This window comes from Sciurus carolinensis, chromosome 3 (assembly GCF_902686445.1).
Source record: "Sciurus carolinensis chromosome 3, mSciCar1.2, whole genome shotgun sequence".
NCBI classification, from domain to species: Eukaryota; Metazoa; Chordata; class Mammalia; order Rodentia; family Sciuridae; genus Sciurus; species Sciurus carolinensis.
Window position 1 is genome coordinate 10,298,661 of NC_062215.1, and position 26,096 is coordinate 10,324,756.

Here is a 26,096-nt window from a genome sequence, read left to right on the forward strand (position 1 = left end):
GATAATAAAATCAGAGGGATGCTTATATGAGATGGTATAGTGTTACATGTAACCTAAGCATGTCATCCTGAATACATTTAGTGATCTCTAGATTTCTTATAAGATCTGATACAATGTAAATGCCACGTGGATACTTGTTATACTATATTATTTCACAATAATGACAATGAGAAAAAAAGTCTACTTATGTACAGCTCAAGCAAAATTGTTTTTCCAAATATGTTTGATCCTCAGTTGGAGGAATCTATGAATGCAAAATTCACAGATGCAGAAAACTGACTACTTCCCTCTCAATGGTGTCCTCAAGGGTCCTTAAAAATATGTGCCTTGCAGCCTCCAACGCTGGTTTTTCTTAGGACCTCAATGTCCAGGGTCACCCATCTCCACTTGGAAATTTATCCTGATGTGCTCATCCGTCCCTTTTCTCCTCCATGTCTCCACCCTCTTCCAATTTGATCGGGATAAGCAAACTCCTCCACATCCTCAAATTCTATTCTTAATCGTCCCTTCACCTTCTTTTTCTAAGAGAATTTGGAGGTTGCCCCAGAGAATACGGCCCCCTTGGCAGTTCTCTCACTAAGACAGATTTTTGCTTAAACTGCAAGTTCCCCAAGTGTCTCCCACCCCAAAGCTCCTACATTAATGTAGAAATATTCAGGGGTGAAATGATTGGATTGTGAGAACTGTCACCTAATCAGCCCACCCTCATTTGAATGGACTGACTGGGTAGTAACTGCAGGGATGAAGGGTGCAGCTGGAGGAGGTGGGTCACTGGAAATATGCCTGGGAAGGGTTCATCGTCCCTCCAGCCCCTTCCCCTTTTCTCTCTCTATCCCAGCTTCCAGGAGTGAATTAGGGTTCCCAGTCCTCTGCCACACCCTGCCACCTTGACGTTCTGCCTCCCCTCAGGCCCAGAGTAAGGGAATTGGTTGACCATAGATGGAATCTCTGAAATGGTGAGCCAAAATGTGTTTTTCCTCTTCTGTGATGTTCTTGTCAGGTATTTGGGTCACGGTGATGAGAAACTCACGTCCCTCTTTCCTCCTTGGATCTGAAAGTTATCAAACTACCTCTCCCAGGTCTCACCCTTGATTTAGTTGTATCAGTAACCTCACTTTCAGAATCTTGATTTTGAGCATCCTATCTTCTCATTACCACATCCTAGTTTTTAAGCTTACTTGTAAATCTTCCAGGCCAACTATTTTGTGTAGTCTGTTGAGCATGCAATTTGTTGATTCCAACCACTTTTTATTATTTACAGCATATCCTCCTGGATTAATCCACTAGTGCTGTTTTAACAAAGACCCATTGCCTAGATGGCCTGTGCAACAGGAATTTAATTTCTCACACTACCAAAGACCATGTGTCCAAGATCCAGGGGTCAATGTGGTTGGTTGTTTTCTTCTGAGACCTTGGTCCTTGGCTTGTAGACAGCCATCTTCTCCCTTTATCTTCACATGGTCTTGCCTTTGTGTGCCTCTGTTCCAATCTCTGTGTGCTGGACACTGTTTAATTTGGGCCTATTCTAATGACCTCATTTTAACTGAATTGCTTTCTTTTTAAGGTCCTATAGTCACTTTCTGAGATATTGGGAATGAGGACTTCACTTTAGCAATTTGGAGTGGATGGGCACATCACATCTCCATACTTTATACTTCCCACTTTATCCAGCTTAGATTCTATGATCTAGCATTTCAATTAGTGCTTTATGAACACCATCAGTACCCAATTCCATCTCCCTCTGCCATACCCACCTAGGAAAATCCCAAACTATTTAAACTCAAGTATCGATTTCATATTTATAGCTCTCAAGTGCCAAACCCTGTGATCTAGTCTCCATTTAAATTCATAAATACATATCTTACTTGAGAACCTAATACTAATGTACAATTGTTATGGTTTAGATGCGAGGAATCCCCCTAAAGATCACGTGTGAGACAATGCAAAAAAGGTTTAGATGTTGAATGATTATGTTATAAGAGCCTTAACCAAATCAGTGAATTAATCACCTGATAGGGATTAACTGGACAGTAACTATAGGCAGGTAGGGTATGGTTGGAGGAGGTGGGTTCCTGGGGTCTTTGGAGTTTATATTTTGTCCTTGTTGAACACAGACACCTCTCTCTCCTTGTTGAACAGAAACATTCTCTCTCTCTCTCTCTCTCTCTCTCTCTCTCTCTCTCTCTCTCTCTCTCTCTCTCTCTCTCTCCCCTCTTCATGTCCTGAGCTGCTTTATTTCTTCCACCACACCCTTCCACCATGATGTTCAGACTCACCTTGAGCCTAGAGCAACGGAGTTGACCCTCAATGGACTGAGACCTCTGAAACCCTGATTTCCACATAAACTTTCCCCTCTACATGTTCTTGTAAGGTGTTGTGGTCACAGCAGTGAAGGATCTGACTGGAGCTCCATGTCTAGTGGACACCAGGCCCATGCTCCCTGGCACAGTGTTATCTTCTACAGTCTCCCTTTCCACTTGTTTTCTGGATCCCATTTTCTTTTGCCTTTTCAAGAACGAACCTCCTTGATTTTCACCTCCCACTTTGCATTATTGATTTCTTTCTGTACATAGGGTTCATTCCATCAGAATATAAACCGAGTTAGAATGTTCCATTGTGAAATGTTTCTTACTTCTGCCTCCCTCCATTGCCACATTTCCTCTCCCCTTCAAAGTAAAACTTTCTGAAAGAATTGTCCATGGGGTGCTCACGTCCTCATGTCCCGTGCTTTTCTTGGTCCACTTTGACCAGACATTTATTCCGACCAGGCACTGCCTTTTTGAAGGTCTCCAGGGATATCTGTGCTGCCAAATCCAGGGGTCACTTTGCTGTCTTCATTTTGCTCAGACCATAGCAGGATGCAACAACGTTCACTAGTCTTTAGCAACTAAACACCATCTCATCTTGGCTTCTGGGTGCTTACTCTCCTGGTCTCACTCATCCGCCTCTGATACTCCTGCTTAGTTTCCTCTGTGGGTGACCTTCCCTCTGCCAGTCTGGCAACCAGGGTCTAGTCCTAAACCTCTGCTTTTCTCTTTCTACACTGTCTTCCAAAATTGTACTGCCAGTTCAAACCTGAAAACTACCCACATACTGATAACTTCCAAACCATTTCCCTAAACTCTAAGTTCAGAAGTTCAGCAACTGAGTGTGTATCTTCCCGTGTGTCTAAGAGGCATTTCAAGCTTATTATGACATAAATATAATTCTTTACACCCCCATTCCACAAAACCCTGTCTTTCTCTGACTTCTCTCCTTGGATTGCTGAAATACACTCTGACTGACCTCCCTGTTCTCTAGTCCACAGATCTCACTACAGTCCATAGAGCAGCCAAGACCATCCTTTTAAATTCACAATCCTAGCATGAAGCCTACAGGAGGCTTCCCAGTGTGGCAAGACTTTAGTGCCAACATCTCACAGTGAGTCCAGTGCTTCATGTGACTTGAGCATGGCAGGCACTTTAATCTTCATCACTTGCGACTCTCTCAATTTCCAGGGAGGGCAAACTAGGCTTTCTGGCTCTCTTGCTATTCTTTGAATGTGTCAGTATCTTTCCTGCCTTAAGAACTTTGCATTTGATTTTTCCTCTCTTCTAATGCTCTGACATTGATTTGGATATATCAGCACATATTTTGACATGTGTTTCTCAGCTCAATTATTTTCTTATCATTAAAGTTTTCCTATCATACCAACTGTTGGGTCACCAATCCCTTTTAAGAGCATGACCCTATACCATTGCTGTTGTGACACTTAAAATTTGAATGAATTATTTGTTAGCTTATTTATTATTTGTTTCATGTTTCTGAAAATGTAAGCTCAACAAGAAAAAGTTTCTTGTTTCCTTACCCCCTACAAATCTCTTGTACTCAAGCCAATGCCTGCAATAGTATATACATGCTTTTTGATTGAATGGACAAGTGAATAAATGAATGAATGGATTCTGCTTCTAGCAGTTTATCCTAACAAGACAAGCAGTCTACACACACCAGGCTATCTATCATAGTACTATTCAAATAGCAAAAATTTGGTAACAACCTACTTGACCAACACATGAACTAAGAATAATGAATAAAAGAACAAAAACAAGAATCAAGTAATAGATTTATATTTATTGACTTGGAAAAATGTCAAGTAGATATGATTAGTTGAATGAAAAAGACTATGTAAAAAAACAAAAACCCAAAGTCTGCACTCTTCTATATAATTTTGTATATATAGAATCATATACAAAGTGTGTGTACACTTGTACCCACAGACCAGAGCCAGGAATTGTCTAAACACTGCAACAGTGATTATCACAAGAAATCTTGGAGTGATACTTACTTTTTTCCTACAATTTTCTGAATTGTTTAAGTTTTCATATGAGCATATATTATCTTCACACTAGCTTTGGCTCATCAAATAGACAATCCTAAGACTTTTTTAAAGTAACATTTTGAGGAGAAGCAAAACTGTTTTTCAATACACTTATACCAGTGCTCCTTTTTAATTTCATCTGGCTTTCCCCTCTCTTGTTCTTCCTTATTGTTACTTGTAGAAACACAGCATTGCACAAAAAAATAGATAAATGCAAAAAAAATTAGGTTAAGTTTTTCAAAGTGTATTTTAATATAGCATCCAGCATGTTCGCATTTTTATTACTGATTATAATGTTCAACAGCCTGTGACACAACAATTCAGACTTCTTGGCAGACAGAGCCCAGTTTCCATTTCTTTCAGTACAAGATGTAGGGTGTGGAAACTTTCTACTTCCTTGGAAACTCCTCTCAAAACAGGTTTTCACTCAATTCAGGCTCTAAGTGTTTAAGAGGTGACTGAATTTCTGAAAGTGGTCTGACTGTTTTAAAGCTGCTGGCAACAGCTGTAACTTTCACACTATGCGAAAGGGGGAAAAATCCATATTATTAAAAATTTGCCCTAGATCTCTTTCCCATTTCCTATTTTTTTCAGAAAGAGGCCAAAATATTGGGATAATTTTTCTATGGAAACATTCAGAGTCAGTATCAAAATATTTACTTATATGACCACATAATACTGAATAATAATGACAATACTAATAACATTACTATTGAGAAGGCAGATCCAAAGAGAAGAGATGCCTAAATTCCATGCAGTTTTGTCTTTTTTTTTCTTTTAATTTGGCCACTAAATTGCCAAATAAGATACTCATTTCTATTCAACTTCCTAAATGAGGATCAGCAGGATGCCTAAATTCCTTAGGACTTTTATGGAAGAAAACAAAAACCCTACTTCTAATTAATTTCTTAACTATGAACATAGAGTAGAATGGATTTCTTCAAATGGAAGCAGCCTCTCTCTGTTCCTATCATTCAGCGATAGGTTGATAATTTAGTCCATTCAGGTTGCTATAACAAAATACTAGAAACTGGATATCTTATCAACAACAGGCGCTTATTTCTCACAGTTCTAAAGGCTGGGGCAGATTCAGTGTCTGGAAAGGGCCCATTTTCTGGCGTATAGTGGGTGCCTTCTAGCTTCTCTTCACATGGTTGGAAGGAACAAAAGAACTCTCTAGAGCATCCTTAATAAGGGGGCTAACCCTAAACTTGTGCCTAAAGTTCCCACCTCCTAATAGCAAAACCTTCAGGGTTAGGATTTTAAAATATAAATTTGAGTGGGGAGCAGGGAAATGCAAGCACTCAGACTGCAGGAGATGGTGTCCTAGACAAAATTCTAAAAATAGGCAGCGTTGAGATCTGATCCGGATGTAGCCATTTGCTTTTATGAATTGACAAGTTAGTGTTCTGACTTCCCATGGAGCCCCTTCGCATTCTCTGCCAACACAATGCAATGGAAAACTGGCCGTGAAATTGGGGGGCTTCTATGTTTCCATAGCTGTCTTCCCCACTGTCGGGAGCAGGAGGAAGGGAAGGGGTAGATTGATAAATGATCAAAATCATCCTAAAGACTTTGGTGTATCTTCAGAGATCAGCTTTAGATATCCTGAAGTCCCAGTTAGTCACTGATTTCTTTTAAAAATTCTTAGATCTCACCAGTTCCCATGACTTTGATCATGAAATCATCACCCAAGTACAGATACATCTAAATTCCCAGCTCCATTGATGAACTTGAGACCCATATGGGTACATGCATTCTTGCAAACTCAGCATGACACAAATTGATTCCAACATGCTCCCCATAAATCTGGTCTTTCATGTGACTTTTCCACATTGCTTGGTATCCATCACTCACTATCTTTCAATGTTGATGTCTAAAACTGAAATTTAAAAGTCATGGTCACCTCTTCCCTTTCTTTCAACTTTACAGACTATCTCTTTAAGACCCGTAACTTCCAGTTCCACAACATATCTGGAATCTCTTCCTATCTTTCTAATCTGAGTGTCATTTTCCCAATCAAGTATCCTTTATCTCTTGTCTGGACCCTGGATGGGCAAACCACAGCCCACAGGCCAAATCCAACTCCCACTTGTCTTTGTAAATCAAATTTTATTAGCTTCTCTGTGGTTAATTTCATACTACAGAGTTGGAGCTGAATAGCTGCAATAAGGATTGTATGACTCATGAAGTCTGAAATATTTACTGTTTGACTATTAGTTTCATGATCTAAACCATAGTGTTACCCTCCTTGAAGTTTATATTGCTTGAGCAATATACTCAGTGGAGAATCATTAATAGATATTAACAAAGAAAAGGAAAGAAACACAATTACAATGTTTTAGCCCTGACTAACAATCACTATAAACCTTTTCATGCTTTTTCTGAATACACAAATTCATATTATTTCTTCCACTAGTTGAATCATATTATAGATTGCATTAGTCAGTTTTCTTTTACTGTAATGATATATCTAAGACCAAGTAGTTTACAAAGAAAAGAGGTTTATTGAATTCACACTTTTGAAGGAATGAGGGGAAGGCACTAGCATCAGCAAGGCACTGTGAGGAGCTCCTGGCAGATAGCATCATGGGGAGAATGTGTGAGAGAGCAATTATGTTGTGAGAAGGGAAGACAGAGAGTGAGGAGCAGTTCTTTTATAATGACTTTCTTTCACAAGAGGTAACTCAGGGTCCTATGAGAACTGCCTTAATCTCTTCTGAGGGCAGCATCCCCAATGATCCAACCAACTCTTGCTAAGCCCCACCTCTTGAAAGTCCCACTACTACTTGACATCTCCAAATGCAAGCTTCTAACACATGAACCCTTGGGGTCACACTCAAACTGTAGCATACTTATTATATTTCATAATGTGAGTCATATTTTGTTGGTTTTGTTTTTGATTTTGTTGAGACTGGACCTCACTATGCTGCCCAGGCTGGTCTTGAACTCCCAGACTCAAGTGATCTGCCCACCTCTACCCCCTGTGTAGGTGGAACTACAGGTGGGCACCACCACACCCAACTGAGAGCTGTCAGTGATAACCAGTGATGACTTTTATAAGTATTTATGTTCATGCAACATTCAATATTACAAGAACTATTGATGTTGTAAGATTTTTTCAATTTAGATGTACTAACATAATCATTGTCCACATTTATGGGGTACAGTGTGAGCATTTGACCCATGCCTACACTATGAAAGACTCAAATCAGGATAATTAGCATTTCTATCTCCTTAAATGTTTATCATTTCTTCATACTGAGAACTCCTCTCTTCTAGTTCCTTACAAAGTGTTTAATAAGTTGTCATGAACCAGAGAGACCCTATTAGGTTGTGGAACCCTTTCTAACCTCTAGGGATCACAGTTCAACTCTGCATCTATGAAATCAACTTTTTTAACTTCCACAAAGAAAAGAGAACATGCAGTGTTTATCTTTTTTTTTTCTTTTTGTCTGATGCTTATGTTATGCAGGGTTCTGATACATATTTTCAAGTTGGCTTCTGGATAGACTATAATTTTACATCCCCGCCGAGATTGGAATTTGAAGCTCAACAGATTTCAAACTCTCCCATTCTAGCCAAAGACAGACATCACTTCTTTCTTATGACATGATAACACAGGGTTCTTTTCACCTCTATTTCTGTGGTTAACACCAAAAGAAAATATTTTGTACTACTTTTAATAATCATTCATATTTCTCCTCATATAACTTGATAGGGTAGTATTTTCTACTTGGTGATTTCACTTAGCACCTTTCTTTTAATTACTTACTAGTATTCCTAACAAAGCAATCATGATTGTGGTCCACAGGACCACAGGTGATGTCCAGTGGCCCTGACATCAGGATTTTAGATGCAGTTCTGGCTCAAAGCCTTATGAATTAAAAAACAGATCATCTTGTCCACATGCACATGACATAAATAATAGTAATTATATTTGTTTCCTTCCCTTACCATTGCACTCAGAAAGAATCACCTGCACATAATTTACTGATATTTCTTTTACTGGGCCACAATTGTGTCTTCATTCGATGTTGCTAATTGTAGAAAACTCCATTTTGTCAATTCTAAATCATTACTCACAGAGCTGACTGATGCCCAGTCTTAAAATCACTGTCTAATCATGCAACACAGCTTCCCAGATTAATTATATCCCAGATCCTATGGGGGAAAAGATAATCTTCTCTAGTTGTCATTCAAAATCTCATAGGATCTAGTTACAATCCATCTTCTAATTCATTCCTCACTATATCTTCATTTCAGCTAGAAGGGTCACTCCCAGTGTCCAGAGGCACCTCCTGTTTCCTATTCTCCTACTGTCTCTGGGTACCTCTTCCATGCATATAGACTGCAAGCCTAATTTGGATGCTTTATTTGCACTCCAGGTCAATTACTGCCTCTTCCCCTGACTTTCTGAGTCCTTCACTAGAAGTTGTCTCTAGGCTGTTGTTCTATGGTGCCACATTTTTGCACCAATGACACACAATTACAATGCCCACCTCAAATTCCCACAAATGCTCACAGTCTCCTAAAGGGCAAGGACCAAATCATATTCAGATGTGATTTCCTCCCAGAGCTCAGCAAGTGAGCAAATGGTTGATAAAAATATTAATTAAATCAAAGGGAATGAAAGAATGCTCAGTGCTAATTCACCCGCTCATCTATAATGCCGTTTTTCATCTCTCCTATTTTTTTTTCCTCTTCTTTATTCACATTCTTGTGTCCCATATGTGAAATCATCTGTTGGGTTGTAATGCATTATTCATATCCTAGAGCTTTTCCATGGAATGACTAATTTGGGGAATTAAATATTTGGAAGTTTTCAGCTCTTTTCACTCTTACTCAATGTTTTAACTAAAATATGTGGATAGTTATTAAGTGCAGGACTTTTAATGATATTTTATAAACATGAATAGACTATAGTCTAAGACATCTCAGGAAAAAAATGCTAAAAAACTAACTTTTCTCGACAAGATCAGTCTTTCAAACCCACAGTGACATAGGTATTCATAAAATATTTGCAAACTCAAAACTACACCTCCGGGGCTGAGGTTGTGGCTCAGTGGTAGAGCACTTGCCTGGCACGTGTGAGGCACTGGGTTCGATCCTCAGCACCACATAAAAATAAATGAATAAAATAAAGGTGTTGTGTCCATCACCAAGTAAGTAAATTCTTAAAGAAGAACCAATACTTAGGAAAAATTAAAGTTCATTTAAAAAAAAAAAAAACTACACCTCCAGGAAAATTTGAAATAAAAACATCAATGTGTTTTTCAAATACCTAATGTCATGGCCTTGCTTCTATTATCATATAATCCCTTAACAGAGTTTGTTCTGTGATGGATATAGAAGGTGTTATTAAACTTCCTGAATCGAGATGGTCTGGGAAAAATTATACTTTACAATTAAGATTCAAATGCATCCATAAAATAAATTGGAGACTGTCTTACTTGAAAATACAATTTATGTCTCCCTCCAAAGAGGACTTCCTTTAAGACAAAACATATGCAAGGGACATACAGCATTAATGGGAGAGTCCTCTGTGGTCACAGAACCACACAGGAATACTGAGAACACATGGGAGAACATCTCACAGTCAGAGTTCAACTTAGAGGAATTTAAAGTCATTGCTGACTATTGTCACCCTTTCCCAAAGACAACAATAGATACTTTAAAGCAGTAAGAGTATTTTGGGGAAAGTGATAGCAGAGAGGAGTGTTTTAGTCAGCTTTTTCACAGCTGTGGGAAGCAGCTCACATGATGATCAGGAAGCAGAGAGAGGTCACCACTTGCCAGATACAAATATGTACCCCCAAAGCCCCACCTGCAACGCCCCACCTCCACCGGCCACACCCCACCTGCCTTCTGTTACCACTCAGTCAATCCCATCAGGGGATTAATTCACTGATTGGGTTAAGACTCTCACAACCCAATCCCTTCTCCTCTGAACCTTCTTGCATTGTCTCACACATGAGCTTTTGGGGGAGACCTCACATCCAAACCATGACAAGGAGTAAGCAGCAGAAACTGACGTTTCTGTTCTGTACCGGGCTGTGATTGACAATCTGGCTCAGGACCCAGGCTGGCCCCTGCCTCCTTCCCTTCCTCATCTTCTGCCCATTCACCCTGTAGCCTTCTTGCACCCACTTCATCATCTGCTTTCCTCTTTGCTTCAACATCCTTTGGACTAAAAGGGTCAGAGAAAAAATTTAAAAAGAGCGTCTTTGACCCCTGAATGCTAAGTGCAGGAAGTAGGCTGAGAGCACCCTCAACTGCAAGCACACTAGGGTTCACACTGTAAAGGAAAGATTACTCAGGGAGCAGAGCCAAGAACCATGGAGAATCATCGCTGGGCTAAATGATTAAACTCTAATCAAGGAAGTCATAAATGTGTCCAGGGGGAGTTCAGAGTTTCAGTGACCAGCACTAACATGAATGTTCTGCTTTCTTCCTTTCTCAATAAATGTCTATGCCAGTTATCCTATGCCAGCACTACCATTGTGTGGTGAGTATGTGGGAAGCAGATAGCTTGTCTAATTTATTCAAAGGTCTTCAGATTGGGGGGGAAAAAAGTCCATGTGAGAGGGTTGATATTCAAAGAACTACTAGGAGCCTCATGCACTTGTACTTAATGCACTTGGACCTGATTGAGACCAAGGGATCCTAGACCGTTGGACATGGGCCAGTTGCCATAAGGGAAGAGATTTGAGGGGGCCTTAAGGATAAAACTAATTTTGCAGATGAAAGGGGTATGAATTCTGAAAATATTCACAGCAATACTTCCAGTCCAGAGCCTCAATGATACACCAGAAGACAGTAGAGTATATTTTTCTTCCTCTTGAAATTGAAGGGCCTTGTGACAACCTCGAGGAGGAGAGTTTGATGGAAATAATGGTACATGACATCCAGTTCTAGGTCATAAAAGAATGCGCAACTTCCCTTGACTTTGTCTCAAAATACTTGCCCTTATAAGCCAGCCGCCATGTTGTGAAGAAGGCCAGGCCACATGGAGAGGATATAGATTGTGTCCCAGCCAACAGTCCTTGCTAATTTCTCAGTTGACAACCAGTCTCCATTGGCAGACAGGCGAATGAGCAGGACTGTTCCCTGCCGCAGCTAATCGCCCTTAAAATCTCATCACTGGCCTTATTGCTTTTGAAATGCTTTTCCCGTCCCACATTGACAGGGGTTTCCTCCTGCACATCCCTAGGGTCCTGTGCCATTTCCAGTAGTCTGAATCATACTGTACGTTGACTGTTAGCATCCTTTTGTCTTCTTCATTAGAGGTATTGATCTTGATCATAGTGTCTGCCCTACTTATGTTAGATCTTCAGCACTTAGCAGAATGAACAGTGTGTAGTTAAATGATGGTAGATCAATGTGTTGATCATGAAGGTAAGAAATATAAAAGTAGAAATAGTATAAGATAGCATGGTTGATTAGTTAAGAGAGTTGAGGGCGGGAATCAGCAGACTATTAAATTTGTTTTTAATAAATACAGAGGCTGAGCGATCTCTGCAAATAGGCATGAAGACCAACACTGAAATCTGTAATGTGAATGAAAGAGGAATTCCAAAATGAACAACTCTGTCTGATCAGAATGGCAAAGGATGGAAGTACTTTGACCAGGACCACAGGAGAGACATCCAACAGCATGAGGGATTCGTAAATATGTTGGTGCCAGGAAGCCCTTAAAAATCACTGAGGTTCCCACAGAGCTTTTGTTCATGTGAGTTAAATTTATCAGTGTTTTATTTATCACCTTAAGCATTAATGCTGGTAAATTTTAAATATATTTACTTATTCATTTTTCAATAAAAATCAATTAATATTAGCATAAAAAAGATATTTACTTAAATTCAGTATATTACAGTACACAGTCACATCAATGTTTATAGTAGCTCAATTCACCATAGCTAAACTATGGAACAGCCTAGATACCCTTCAACAGATGAATGGATAAAGAAAATGTGATAAAAGAAAATGTGTGTGTATATACCACACACACACACACACACACACACACACACACACATATATATGATGAACTATTACTCAGTTTTAAAGGAGAATGAAATTTTAACATTTGCTGGTAAATGGATGGAGTTGGAGAATACCATGCTAAGTGAAATAAGCCAAACCCAAAAAAAACCAAAGGTCAAATGTTCTCTCTGATATGCAGAGGCTAATTCACAATAAGGGGGGTACAGGATAGGGAAGAATAGAGTTACTTTATATTAGGTAGAGGGGAGTGAAGTGAGGAAAAGGGATATGGGGACAGGAATGATAGTAGAGTGAAAGAGACATTATTATCTCCTGTACATGTATGACTGCAGAAAAATGAGAGGTTACACCTCTATATATGTGTGATATATCAAAATGTATAAAATGCATTCTACTGTCATGTACAACTAATTAGAACAAATAATTTTTTTTAAATATTTTAAAATTTTTATTATAAATAAATATTACCTTTGCAAATTCCTTTAATGTCTAGCAGAAGAGAAATGACTGTATTTCCACACCTCCTTTCATATTCCATATGTTGTGGGACATCCTTTCGGTTGATGTATGTGAAAAAAAAATAAGAAAACATTCACAAAGAGATGTGTGAATAGGAGAGAGGTATTTTAATAACAATTTCATATAGTTATGAATACTTATCTTTGATACTTAAGTGAAAATTTTCTGAAGGTTAGTTGCAATGTGGAATCTGAAACAATATTGATGAATTTTGATTCTCAGTGATATTAAAATCCGTTGGTGTATATTGCACTGTGAATGCCTCATTTAGTCATCTATGGTTTTATATCAACATGCATGGATCATTTAGAAAATGTCGTTTCACTGACTTCTACAGTTTTTTCAAACGTTAACAGATTCTAAAATTCAATATCAAAAATTCACATTGGAAATATCACCTCTAATTTTAATGGCTAAGTATTTAAGTATTAGGAACATGTCAAGCATGTAATAACAGGTATGGCTTTTTAAAAATTCTAATTTTGCTTGAAGCCCTGAATTTTATCATTAGCAACAAATACTGTCAGTTGTTTTCTGTGAAGATACAAACTTGTTTTGTTCATTTTTTTTTTCTCTGTATTACCCAAGAGATAAAGATTTTTATTAATAAATCACTGGGGCTGGGCACTGGGAGCTATAAAGTCTCTAGAGAACATTCCTATAATCAATGCCATTTGAGACCCATTGACCTAGGGTCCACTATATGTATGACAATTAGGGTTACCAGATAAAATATAAGACATTCAATTAAATGTGACTTTCAGTAAACAATGAATACACTTTTTTCTACATGCATGTTGCACCTATTGTTTGGAATATGATAAGACTAAACACTTTATTTGGTGGATCTGGAAACACTATACTTTGGTGTTTCCAACTCCAAGTACCATCTTGGTTTTGAAGGAAAGGTGAAATTTGAATATGGCCAACTCATCACTAAAGCATCACAAAGTCATATCTCAATAAAATTAAACTAATATGACTATACAGATGCCTCTGGAAACATTATGTAAAGTGGGAATATCTTGGTAAGTTGATATCCTGTATTGGTTTCTTTTTTGCTGCTATAACAAATTGCCACAAACTTACCAGCTTAAAACAACTCACATTTATATATTTTATATTTATGGGTCAAAAAGTTCCATGCAGACTCACTAAGATAAATCTAAATGTCTGGAGGGTCTAGGGAAGACTTTGTTTCCTGTCCTTGCAACTTTGAGAGGCCACCCATGCTCCTTGGTCCATGGACCCTTTCATCTTCAAAGATGGCAACATCACATCTCTCTGACCATTTTTCTAGAGTTAATCTCACTCTGACCACAGCCTGAAAGACTCTTCCCTTTAAGAATTAAGTTTGTCTGGCCTATATAATCTACATCTAATCCCTCATTGCAAGATCCAAATTCCTCACATTTTCAAAGTCCCCATTGTTCATTTTTAAGTATCTCCCAAATACCCAAATATGAATAACCACAGTGTATCAGTTTTTCTTTCAAGTAAAAACTGTTCTGTGAGATAAGAAAGAAAAGCTAGTCTAGCTTATAACTCAACCACTCATGTGCTTTTCTTGATACATCCATCATACTTCCTAACATAGCAAATGTGCTTTCTGAATTTCCCATTTTAACAGGGAGTATTAGAAAGAAAAACAAAGATGATCAAATTTGGGTAATAATGATGTGAATAATTATTACTATTTTATCAACAATTCTTCCTTCCTTCCCATCTTTCTTCTTCCTGCAAATGCATGGTGCTGAGGTTTCAGTGAGTTCTGGACCACTTTGGAACTTCTGTCTCCATCTGCAAGGCACCCACAGTGTAACACACTATTGCTTTTGTAACACCAAGAAAAACATCAACAGAGCTCAAAAGGCAAATATTATTTCAGAATTATGAAAATAGTTTTGACCTCATAAATCCCATGCAAAGTGTCTTGGGGAAATAGTACTTCTCACCCTTCCCCTTTCCACCTAGTGCTCCAGGGAACTCACTTTGAGAACCACCACACTGTGTGTACCCCATCCTCATTAAGGTCTTTAGTTTACCACTATGAAAAAAAGAGTGATTTTCAGAAATACTATATAGTTACACTTCATGCTTGATAATGATTTAATGTACCTTCACTATTTGCAGGGCAATACTCACAAGAATCTGTTAGAAGAAGTTGACATGTGTATCTTGACTAAGTAATTCAATGTAAGTAACTATATTACCCACAAATACAATAAATAGGATAGAAAGAAGAAAGTCTAAGATTTTGTAAACAATAAAGAAATATAATACTGAAAACTTTTCTTTTAAGAAAACTGTCCTTGTTGTTCTCAGATATTATAAGCATGGTAATACCCATGTAAATATGCATGTGAATGATTCTCAATGTACATACAGGTGTATCTACACTTCAGTTCACATACTAAGCTGCACACAGTTCCTTCCACATGTGAGTTCATTTCTGTTCCAATGAACTCTTTCTGGACTTTATTTAGTTGCAAAGTAAAGTGCCTGTGTGAGTTGAATTATGTTCCCCCAAATTCATAAGAATTATGTTCCTAATCCCCAAAACTTCAGAAAGTGACTCTGTTTGGAGAGAGAAAGCTTTTAAAGAGGTCAATAAAGTGAAATTAGGTCATTGGGTGTGCCCTAATCCAATAGGACTAGTGTACTCATAAGAAGAGATTAGGATAGTTACACAGAGAAAAGACCAGAAGAAGACAGAGGAAGAACACAGCCAACTACAAACTAAGGAGGAAGGTCTCAGGAAAAAGATCAACCCCTTTGACACCTTGATCTCAGATTTCTAGCCTCCAGAATTGAGAGAAAATAAATGTCCATTGTTAAAGTCATCCAGTGTATGGTATTGGGCATGGCAGCGCTAGAAAACACAATATACTTCAAATCAGTTAGATGAAGATGGTTAAATGAACAGACCAAATAGCGATTTCATTATGCTCTTTGTGTTCTAATTCAGAAAGACAAATTAAGGATGCTCAGAATCAGTAGACCTTCAAACTGTGAAACTTTCAAACTTCAAACTTCAATGGGAATTTCTTCAGCGTGGAAACATCTTCTTCAGGGGAAATAAGTAATTTTCAGACATATCATTGCACTGCTAAATCTATTTTGTTCAATCATGAAGGAAAATTCATCCAGAAACATGCTGTGGCTTTCTGACATTTATAGTTTCTCTTCTATTTTTGATGATATCTAAATCAGTTATATTTAATAAATCAATGAATTTAAACATGCTCCCCACTACTAATTCATTCATGTGTTGATGCATTTATCTTATTACTCGGTGAATAATTGGACAGCCACATCTTGACAACAAACTAGAATTTTTAAAAAAAATCATTCTATATCCTAGAAATACACATTTACACAATACCCTCAGGGAGCTTACCGTCATTAAGGGAGGCACACAAGATAGAAGCATGAGCATCAATGTTGATGATAATAATATATCATGTACTAATATTGTATGAAAAAAATAAACCATATATGCAATGGAAACTAAGTGAGAAGTGAGACATTATGGATTTGTTTAGAGAGGCCTCTCTAAGGAACTTAGAGTCAAGTCCAATCTGAAAGTGAAGGTACAGGTCTCTACAAGAATTGCATTCTAAACAGAGGAAGAAAAGTTCAAAGACCCTGAGGTGGGATTTGCAGAGAAAGCCCTGTGTGCCTGGCATACAGTGTGTAAAGTGAAAAACAGGAGAACAGTTAAGAAGCTGGGAGATGCACTGAAAGTTATTCTGAGGAACACTTAACTCTTATTCTCAGTGAGAGAGGAAATCGTAATGCAGAAGAATGATCTGACCTAGCCTTTTATTAGGGCTCCTTAACTGCTATTAAGAGAACTAACCTGAGCTGAATCTAGAGAGGTTAGAAGACTTTTGCCACAAACTAGACAAGAAAGATGACAGTACCATACTTGCATTGATGGAGTCGTCTTGAGTCTTTTTGAAAACACACCCTGATGTCCTTCTTTTAAAACTTTGGTTTAATGATCCCATATTGATACTTCTATCAAAATACCACATGCTACCCCAAATATGTATATAAGTATTCATCAGTTTAAAAATACAGAACTTGCAACATTCAAAAAATAGTTCTGATTCCATCAGTGCCTAGGAAAGCTTTAGGATGAGATAAGAAGAAGGACTCGAAAGAACGTGATAATGAAGGAAGTAGATCTTCTCATCTTCAGGTGAGAATCAAAGCAGAGTGAACTTGGTTGTAGAGTAAAAGAATGCATTCATAAAACATCTGGATAAATCCACCTGCACAGCAAGCAGGCCACCTACCCTCTATGTTCCCTGTCCATCTAGGTATAGTGCAGCCCTCCAATGCATCCCAGCCTGCCACCACTGAGGAGTACGTGAGTAATAAAATTTCCAGAACCAATCCAGTGAGTCTTTCAGGTTCTTTGGTATTGGTGAACAGTATGCTCGGGGTGTTTGTAGCCATTTTTTTTTTTTTTTAAATCAGTGAGTTCTCAGGTGCTTCTTCTCACCAGGCAAATTCAGAAGTATGAGCTCAGAGAAGGGGCAAGAGGAGGGCAGGAGAATACATCAGACGCTGAGACAAATTTGGACGTCAAATGGACAGGAGTAAATGCTGGGTATGAGATAAAGAGCAAAGCCAAGGTTGACTCCAGCAACCTGGATCATTATAGAGAACAGAGCACCAAGAATGTATTTTCTCCAGGTAGAATAAATATTGCAGGACTCGCAGCAAAGACGGTCTACCTAGAACTCTCACACAGGATTTCCTTGACCTGCCTTCCAATCCTCTACCCCAGAAATTTGCACTGACTCCTGCTCCACTGTCTATTCCACTCACCCTGCTGCTGGGACCCTGCAAGAAGCATCAGCCAGTGAAAGGCTGAGGAGCTTGTTGGGTGAAATCTTGAACTTGACAGCTTCCAGTAACTAGTATGCATTCTTCAGACAAGGCAGCAATTATCAAATTAATCTGTATTTAGTAGAAAAATATCTTACCAGCTTTAAAAAAAAAAAAATACAGACTCTCTTCTTTTAGCTGTGAATCAATACATGTATAAACAGGATGATGGATGATGGTTGCCAACTTGACTGGGTGAAGAGATTCCAGATAAAACATTCTTTCTGGCTGTTTGTGAGGTGTTTCCAGAAAAGATTAGCATTTGAATCGGTAGACCTAGTGAAAAAGATTTGCCTTCTATCTAGCTGGCACTGGGAAAGAGGCCAACCACCCCAGCTACTCAGAGGCTGCTGAGGCAGGAGGATGGCACATTCAAAGTCAGCCTGGGCAAAAATATTATAAAAAGGTCTGGGGATGTGACTCAGGGGTAGAGTGCTTGCCTAGCATGGCTGAGGCCCTGGGTTTAATCCCCGGTACAGGAAAAAAAAAAAAAAAAAAACTGCCCTCAACAATATGGATGAGCATCGTGCATTCTAGAAAAGCAGAGGAAAGGAACGTAAATGCTACCTCTCTCCTCTTGAGCTGGGACCCCACCTTCTCTTGCTCTCAGTCATCAGATCTCCATACACTTGGGCCTAGAGATTCTGGGACTTTCTTCAGTGACCCTGCTCATTCTTGACTTTTGACCTTGGATTAAAACTTACACTTTTGGCTCTCCTGGTTCTCAGGCCTTTGGATTCAGCCTGAATTATACCAGTTTACAATTATACCAGGTTTACAGTTTGCAGATGGAAGATCGAGGGACTTCTTAGGCTCCATGATTGTGTAAATCAACTCCCATAGTAAATCTCCCTCTGATATAGACACATATAGCCTATTGGTTCTGTTTTTCTGGAGAACCATGACTAACGCAAGCAATAACAAGCACAAATTGCTTCACACTTACCTCTGAGTAACCTTCTTTATGTAACAAAAGTGTGACTAACAGGATAGTTAAACAAATAATTCTTTTTCCCATAGGAAATATCTAAAATTCTTCTAACCCAAAAGAAAGAAATCTTAAATTGGATATGATTTAAATAACAGATTTTATGAGATGACTCATGTTTTTCTAGTGAGGAAAAGTAAACTTATCCATTACAACTTTGGTGTATCTTCTTTACTGGACAGTATCTCTTGCTTTATTCCCGGGTGTCTTTCTGTACAATGGCCAGTGCAATTTACAACATCAAGAGCTGACTTGACTAACATAAGTCACACTTAATAGTATCACTTGTACATACAATGTATTCCATTTTCCTTAACTTATAGAAAATAAGGGGGGTGGGAAAATGCTATTAACCAGAAGTCATAATCAAATTTCAGATGAATTTTTCTCTGGAAGAAGTCAATGTTAAAATTAAAGCAGACAATATTCTGAAAAGGGTTGGTGACATTATGTAATGAGGGGATGATGGCTTTTTTTTGTCATGTGCTTAGATCTAGATTCACACGTTATCACAGGAGTGGCTAGAGACAGGCAGTACTTTAATTCTCAGAGGTAGTTTTTCTTCCATTAAACTTGGCAGTCTCTTCCATTTTTCTTTTTTTTTCAGCAAATGCTGTTAAATTGTCACAGTAGCACTTGATCATACCATTGATTACTAGAATCAAGGAATCCAAACTTTACTATAACATTCTCATTCTTCAGCACATTTCCTCAGCATTTGTTACACACAAAGGCATTTCATCGTAGTAGAGAAGTATCAGTTCTTCACAAAGTCAGAAGAATCCCACCTCCTGGCTAACTCTCTTCCCAGCTCTTTCATGGGGATTTGTCTCTTTTCAAGATGCATGAACTCATAATGCACAGTCAAACCAACATCAGGAGCATCTATCCATTTCTTTCAGCAAACACGTAGCACCTTTTGTATGCCAAGCAATTTCCTAAACATTGAGGACCAGATGGTACACAAGACATAAATTTGCTACCCTTGTACAATTGGTGGGAAGATGGAAAATTAACAAGTAAAAATGAACAAATAATGTAATTCCAACCCGTAATGCATGATATGACAAAAGTAAAACAGGATCCCAAAACAGAAAAGTAACTGGTGAAAAACTGGTGAAATGTGAGTAAAGTCTTCAGTTTAGCTAATAAAGCTTCAGTGTGTGATGATTTTATTAGGGTGAGGCAGGAGGTCCGCATTAGGGAAAGTGGAATAAGAGGTCTAAGGGTGGGGAACCTCTTTGTATTATTTTCCCAGAACTTTTCTCCAAGTCTAAAATCTGTTCAAAATGAAAATGGAAACAAAAATAAATAAAGCAGAATAAGATAAGAAGAAAAAGAATAACCTGAGGGGACCATTCTAAGTAGAATGGCCAGAGACCACTTTCTAGAGATCACATTTGAATGGACGTCTACACAAAGATGGATGAGGAATTAATTCCTGTGAGAGAGCAGAGGTAAGAATGAACTTTGCAGATTTAAGAAAGAGAAATAGGTCACTGTTGCTGGAGTAGAGATCTAGTCATAAACTAAGCAGACAATCCTTTCTGGCCGGAATACATTGAACCAAATAGGCTGTTAGTGCTGAAAGCCATCAGAAGTTTTCAAGGAAGAGAATAACAGAGTATGACTTAAATCAGATGGAGGTAGAATGAAGGAAAACTAGAACAGAAACCAGGAAACTTGGTGGAGGAGTAGTGTAAAATTCATGTGTCATTTGGAGACAAGTTTCAGCTAAGGGTCCTGGGGCAGACGGAGGGAATTCTCAGGATCAGTGTTGACAGGAGAGACTACAGGACTTACTGAGTGTTTGGATATTGGGTCTGAGGAATAGGGAGAAGATCATTCTGATCCCCTAGATATATGGCTTGACTTTTACTGTGTGAAACCTGGCTCACAGTGGGTACTTTTGAGCATAACCTGAAAGGTGTATTTGGTTTATGTTAAATACTATGGAACGCTCTAGAAGGGAGCACAACAATATATTGGTTTGGCTATAAATATTGTGTTTCTATTTCCATCCTGTGGTAATTATACAACTGAATCACAGAGATTACATACTCCCCTACATCATAAAACTTACACAATTTACAAATCGGCTTTCCCACCAGGCAATCCGATTCTCACATCACCCCGACCATAAAGCAGGACCTGACACTTCTTCATGTACACAGTAAAGAATCCATTCCCACCAGACATCACAAGTAATACAGAGTAGAGTTACTATTTTAAAGAGCAAGTTGAGAAGAAAGTTCGTGTTATAAATTGCACCTCAGCAAAAACCCTCTACTTCATTGTGAAATAAGTGCTCCTTGCCAAGTGGTTTCTGCCCTATAGCTGAATGTCTTTTCTCTCCGTTTTCTTTTGTAAAATATTCTCTCTCCTCCACTTTGCCAAGAAATTTAACTCTGCCTCTAGATATGCCTAGTTCACTCAGAGAAGAAAACATCCTTCATTAATCAAGCCACCTTTCCTGGAGAAAATCAGGGTGGCCATAGGATTCCTTGAGCCTGCTTATTGAGAGTCCCTCCACCCACAGCCGCTTATCAAGGTGTTCCTTCCCACCTTCTAGGTCATTGTTCCTCAGGGGAATTCTGATAGACAGTTTCCTCCAGGTTATTATTGTCACAATATGGTGCTCAGATAAGCCTGTGGAGTGTGAAGGAGGGTGGAATGTCATGGCCTTCTTAAGAAAAGAGTACAGACTTATATACAGACAGCAAAGGAAGATTGCTTTACTTTCTGCAGTAATTGCATGCTAGGAGAAATATTCTCCAATTGATCAGCATTGCTTTCTATACTGCAGGGAGTCTGTGGTGTGGTCCATGCTCTTATACAGCTGCTCTAAATACATTTTACAACTTGTGTAAGATCTGATCTCATTAAGGAACGGTTTCTCTTCCTTTAAGATCTCCGTGAAAGTACTGACACATGAGCATACGTGGGCTACCCTGAGCCATAAGGGAGCTGAATTCTGGAGTGAAAAGCACCAGACAAACTACATCTGCCATGTGGAGACAGCACCAAGAGGACCGCAAATAGTGCTTACCCTTCCCGTGAGTCAGACACTGTGCTCTGTACTCTGAGCGTCTCCGTCAATCATCCCAACAACTCTGGGAGGCAGAGGCTCTCTGTCCGAATGCTGTTATAATCCTTGAATTGTACGAGGAAGGAGGGCTTCTTAGAGTTCCTGTGGACAGAGATGGGAAGAGGACAGGAAAGGGCTTTAAAGAAAGAAACAAAAATAAACTCCATCAAATATGAATTCCACCAGAAGACTTCCAGAACTAATAAATGAACTCAGCAAAGTAGCAGGATATAAAATCAACACCCATAAATCAAATGCATACCTATACATCAGTGATGAATCCACCAAAAGAGAAATTAGGAAAATTAACCCATTCATAATTGCCTCAAAAAAAAAAAAAAACTTGGAAATCAATCTAATAAAAGAGGTAAGACACCTCTGCAATGAAGACTATAGCACACTAAAGAAAGAAATTGAAGAAGACCTTAGAAGATGGAAAGACCTTCCATGCTCTAAGATAGGAAGAATTAATATTGACAAAATGGCCATACTACCAAAAGCATTTTACAGATTTAATGCAATTCCTATTAAAATCCCAATGACATTCTTCATAGAACTAGAAAAAGCAGACATGAAATTTATTTGGAAAAATAAAAGACCCAGAATAGCCAAAGCAACCCTTAGCAAGAAAAGTGAAGCAAGAGGTATCACAATACCAGACCTCAACTATACTAACAGAGCTTTAGTAATAAAAACAGACATGAAGACAAATGGTACAGACTAGAAGACAAAGAGGCAAACCAACATAAATACGGTTGTCTCATACTACACAAAGGTGCCAAAAACAATTGGGGAAAGGATAGACTCTTCAACAAATAATTCTTAGAAAACTGGAAATCCATATATAACAAAATGAAATTAAATCCTCTCTCTCACCCTGCAAGAAACTCAACTCAAAGTGGATCAAAGACTTATGACCTAGAAAAGAGATCATGCACCTAATAAAAGAAAAAGTAGGCCCAAATCTTACCATGTCAGCTTAGGAACTGACTTCCTTAAGAAGACTCCTGAAGTGCAAGAAGTAAAAGCAAGAATCAATAAATGGGATGGATTCAAACTAAAAAGTTTCTTTTCAGGAAAAAGAACAATCAATAATGTGAAAAGAGAGCCTACAGATTGGGAGAAAATCCTTACCACATGCACCTCAGACAGAACATTAATCTCTAGGATGTATAAAGAACTCAAAAAACTTAACACCATAAAAGCAAATAACCCACTCAATAAACGGGCTAAGAAACTAAACAGACACTTCACAGAAGAAGATATACAATCCATCAACAAATGTATGAAAAAATGCTCAACATCTCTAGCAATTAAAGAAATGAAAATCAATACTACTCTAAGATTTCATCTCATTCCAATCAGAATGGCAATTGTCAAGAATATAAGCACTGATAAGGGATGACGAGGATGTGAGGGAAAGGTACACTCATATATTGCTGGTGGGAGTGCAAATTGGTGTGACCACTATAGAAAGCTGTATGGAGATTCCCCAGAAAACTTGGAATGGAAAACCCATTTGACCCAGCTCTCCCATTCCTCAGTTTATACCCGAAGGACTTAAAAATCAGCATACTACAGTAACACAGTCACATCGATGTTTATAGCAGCTCAACTCACAATAGCTAAAATATGAAACCAACCTAGATGCTCTTCAACAGATGAATGGATAAAGAAAATGTGGTTTATATACACAATGGACTATTACTCAGCCTTAAAGAATAATGAAATTATGGCGTTTGCTGGTAAATGGATGGAACTCGAGAATATCATGCTAAGTGAAATAAGCCAGGCCCCCAAAACACCAAAGTCCAGATGTTTGTTTGATATACAGATGTTAATTCACAATGTGGGGAGGGTTAGGGAAGAATATAGGCACTCTGGACTAGGGCAGAGGGGAGTGAAGGGAGGGAAGAGGTATGAGGGTAGGAAAGATAGTAGAATGAATCAGGCATTAATACCTTATGTGCATATATGACTACACAAGCTGTGTGATCCTACATCATGTACAACCAGAAGATTGAGAAGGTATATTCCACTTATGTATAAAGTGTCAGAATAGATTCTTCTGTCATGCATAACTAATTAGAACATTTTTTTTAAAAAAATGCTTGAAGCCAAAAAGAAAGCACTCAGAAAAAAATGAATCCTGATGACATCCTTTGAGCCTAATCCAAGTGATGTAATGAGGAGATCACAACCCTATACAAATAATCCCTTTTGGTTACTTCAAGTAACCAAAGCTACTTTGAGTAGAGTTTTCTATCACTTGTAAGGAAAAGTAACCAGGAGTTCAGGATTCCTAAGGTGGCAACAATGTAAATCCTCCATTATCTCTGACCTCTTGAAAGGTCACTTATCTCTGTGGTCATAGTGAAGGTAGGTATGTCCTACAGATACTGAAATGAGGGCATTTGCAATCAAGGACTCCAGGAACCCCAAAAAGGGATATCTTGGAAATGAAAAATTCTTCAGGGGAAATATAAAGCCACTAAAGACCAATTTTTTTCTGACTCAAATGTTTCTGTGGAGCCAACTCAGTGTGATAATTTAATATTTAATTCAAACTGCTGAGAGAAATCATTACTATAAAAAAAATTCTTAACAGCAAATAGTGACTATGTGACATCATAAGACCTGGTTCTGTCTGTTTAATGGGCTTAAAGCCCAAACGAATCAAATAATTGGAGCAACTCCATGTTTTAGCTGAAAAAACACTGAACTTGAAAAATTATACCTCCCAAGTACAGTGTAACTGGATTTGCTAACATCTGAAATACCCTAGCATAAACAGTATTAATTGCTGACAGTGACCATTCTAAATAAAGGCATAATTAAAGCATTAGGATCTCTGAAAAATCAAGAGCATTAATATTTGTGGATCTGAAGGTAAGCAATTTGAAATGGCATCTTGGAAATGAAATAGAAAATCAGTAAAACACTGATCCCATGATGCTCAGTGCTTTGACAAGACAGCATACATGGAACCACAAAAAGTTCGAACATAGACAATAAAAAATAATGGCTCGGTTGGAGGACACTTCCTGTTCCAGATGTGGACACAAAATGATGGTACAGTACCCTGTCTCTGAAATGGCCCTCGTCCATTCCTTCTCTTTCCCGCTTACAGCCCCTCAAGTCTGTCCCATCCATCTCCTTGAGTCTGGTCAGGCCTGAGTGACTTGTTTTCCTATAGAATAAAGACACTGCAGGATGTCTGAGGAGAGGTCATAAGAAATCTTGCTGCTTGCACCAGGGCCTTTCAGTACTCTCTTTAGTAGAAGAATCTTTCTGAGGAAACCAGGCACCATTCAAGTCTACCAGCCTGAGACTACCATGTTGTGAGAGTGGAAAAGCCACATGGAGGGGACCAGGAGAGGGAGAGGGAGGGGAAGAGAAGAGGAGAGAAATGGAAGGGGAGGGAGGGGTAAGAAAGGAGAGAAGTGGAGGAGAAATCCACATCTGAGCAGACCCCCTATTCCAGTCATTCCAGCCAGATAGAGAAGTAAGACAACATCTTGGACCATCAAACCTAGAAGATGTGCTGTGGAGAACTAAGAGAGCCACCAACAGCCCATGTGAAGGTCCCCGTCTAGCCATACCGGCATCTCCAACCAGCACCACCACCTACCTGAGTCCCTTTCACCCTGGGCATCTATCTCTCATGGATCATCTGTGGATCTCCATGGATCATGGATCTCTATCAACAACCCCAGATGTGTCCTGTTCCCATTCCAGAGACACACAATGATGAGCATGATACTGTGGTGGGTGTTTCATGCCACTAAGGGTTCTGGTGATTTGCTCTGCAGTATGAGGGAGCCAGAAACGGCAAGTGCACTCTGAAGTCAACATTTTTTGTTGGTTTCAAAATAAATAGGCTATCTGCCACCCAAATCTGCACCAGGAAGTAGGATATTTATGTTTTGCAGAAACAAAGTGAAAACTGAGCAACCGTGTTTTTTCCATTGTCCTGTTGTGCAGAAGAGCACATAATGGTATTTTATAGAACATTTGAAGGGATAAACAAATGTAAGCAACACCTGCAAACCCCATCTCTGATACCCAGTCTGAAAATGTTGAAGACAATCAGAATCATGCGATCAGCAATTGATCATTTAAGGAACAAAACCCTCTCACCATCTGTTTTAGTTAATTTCATCAACTTCACACATCTGAGATGAAGCACTTTTGCCAACACAGACTGTGTTTCTGATTTTCTAAACTTATGCTAC

The 26,096-nt window shown here is 38.7% G+C and overlaps 1 long non-coding RNA gene across 2 annotated transcripts in view; it reads right to left on the reverse strand.

Moving 5' to 3' along the window:
* LOC124980713 (uncharacterized) overlaps positions 1-26,096 on the reverse strand; it is a 97,788-nt gene that overhangs the window by 14,863 nt on the left and 56,829 nt on the right. For both annotated transcript variants that reach the window (XR_007107856.1, XR_007107855.1), the window contains exons 2-3: positions 21,823-21,963; positions 12,833-12,917 (exon numbers count right to left, since the gene is read on the reverse strand). This is a non-coding gene — a long non-coding RNA (uncharacterized LOC124980713). The remainder of the gene's footprint in view (positions 1-12,832; positions 12,918-21,822; positions 21,964-26,096) is intronic.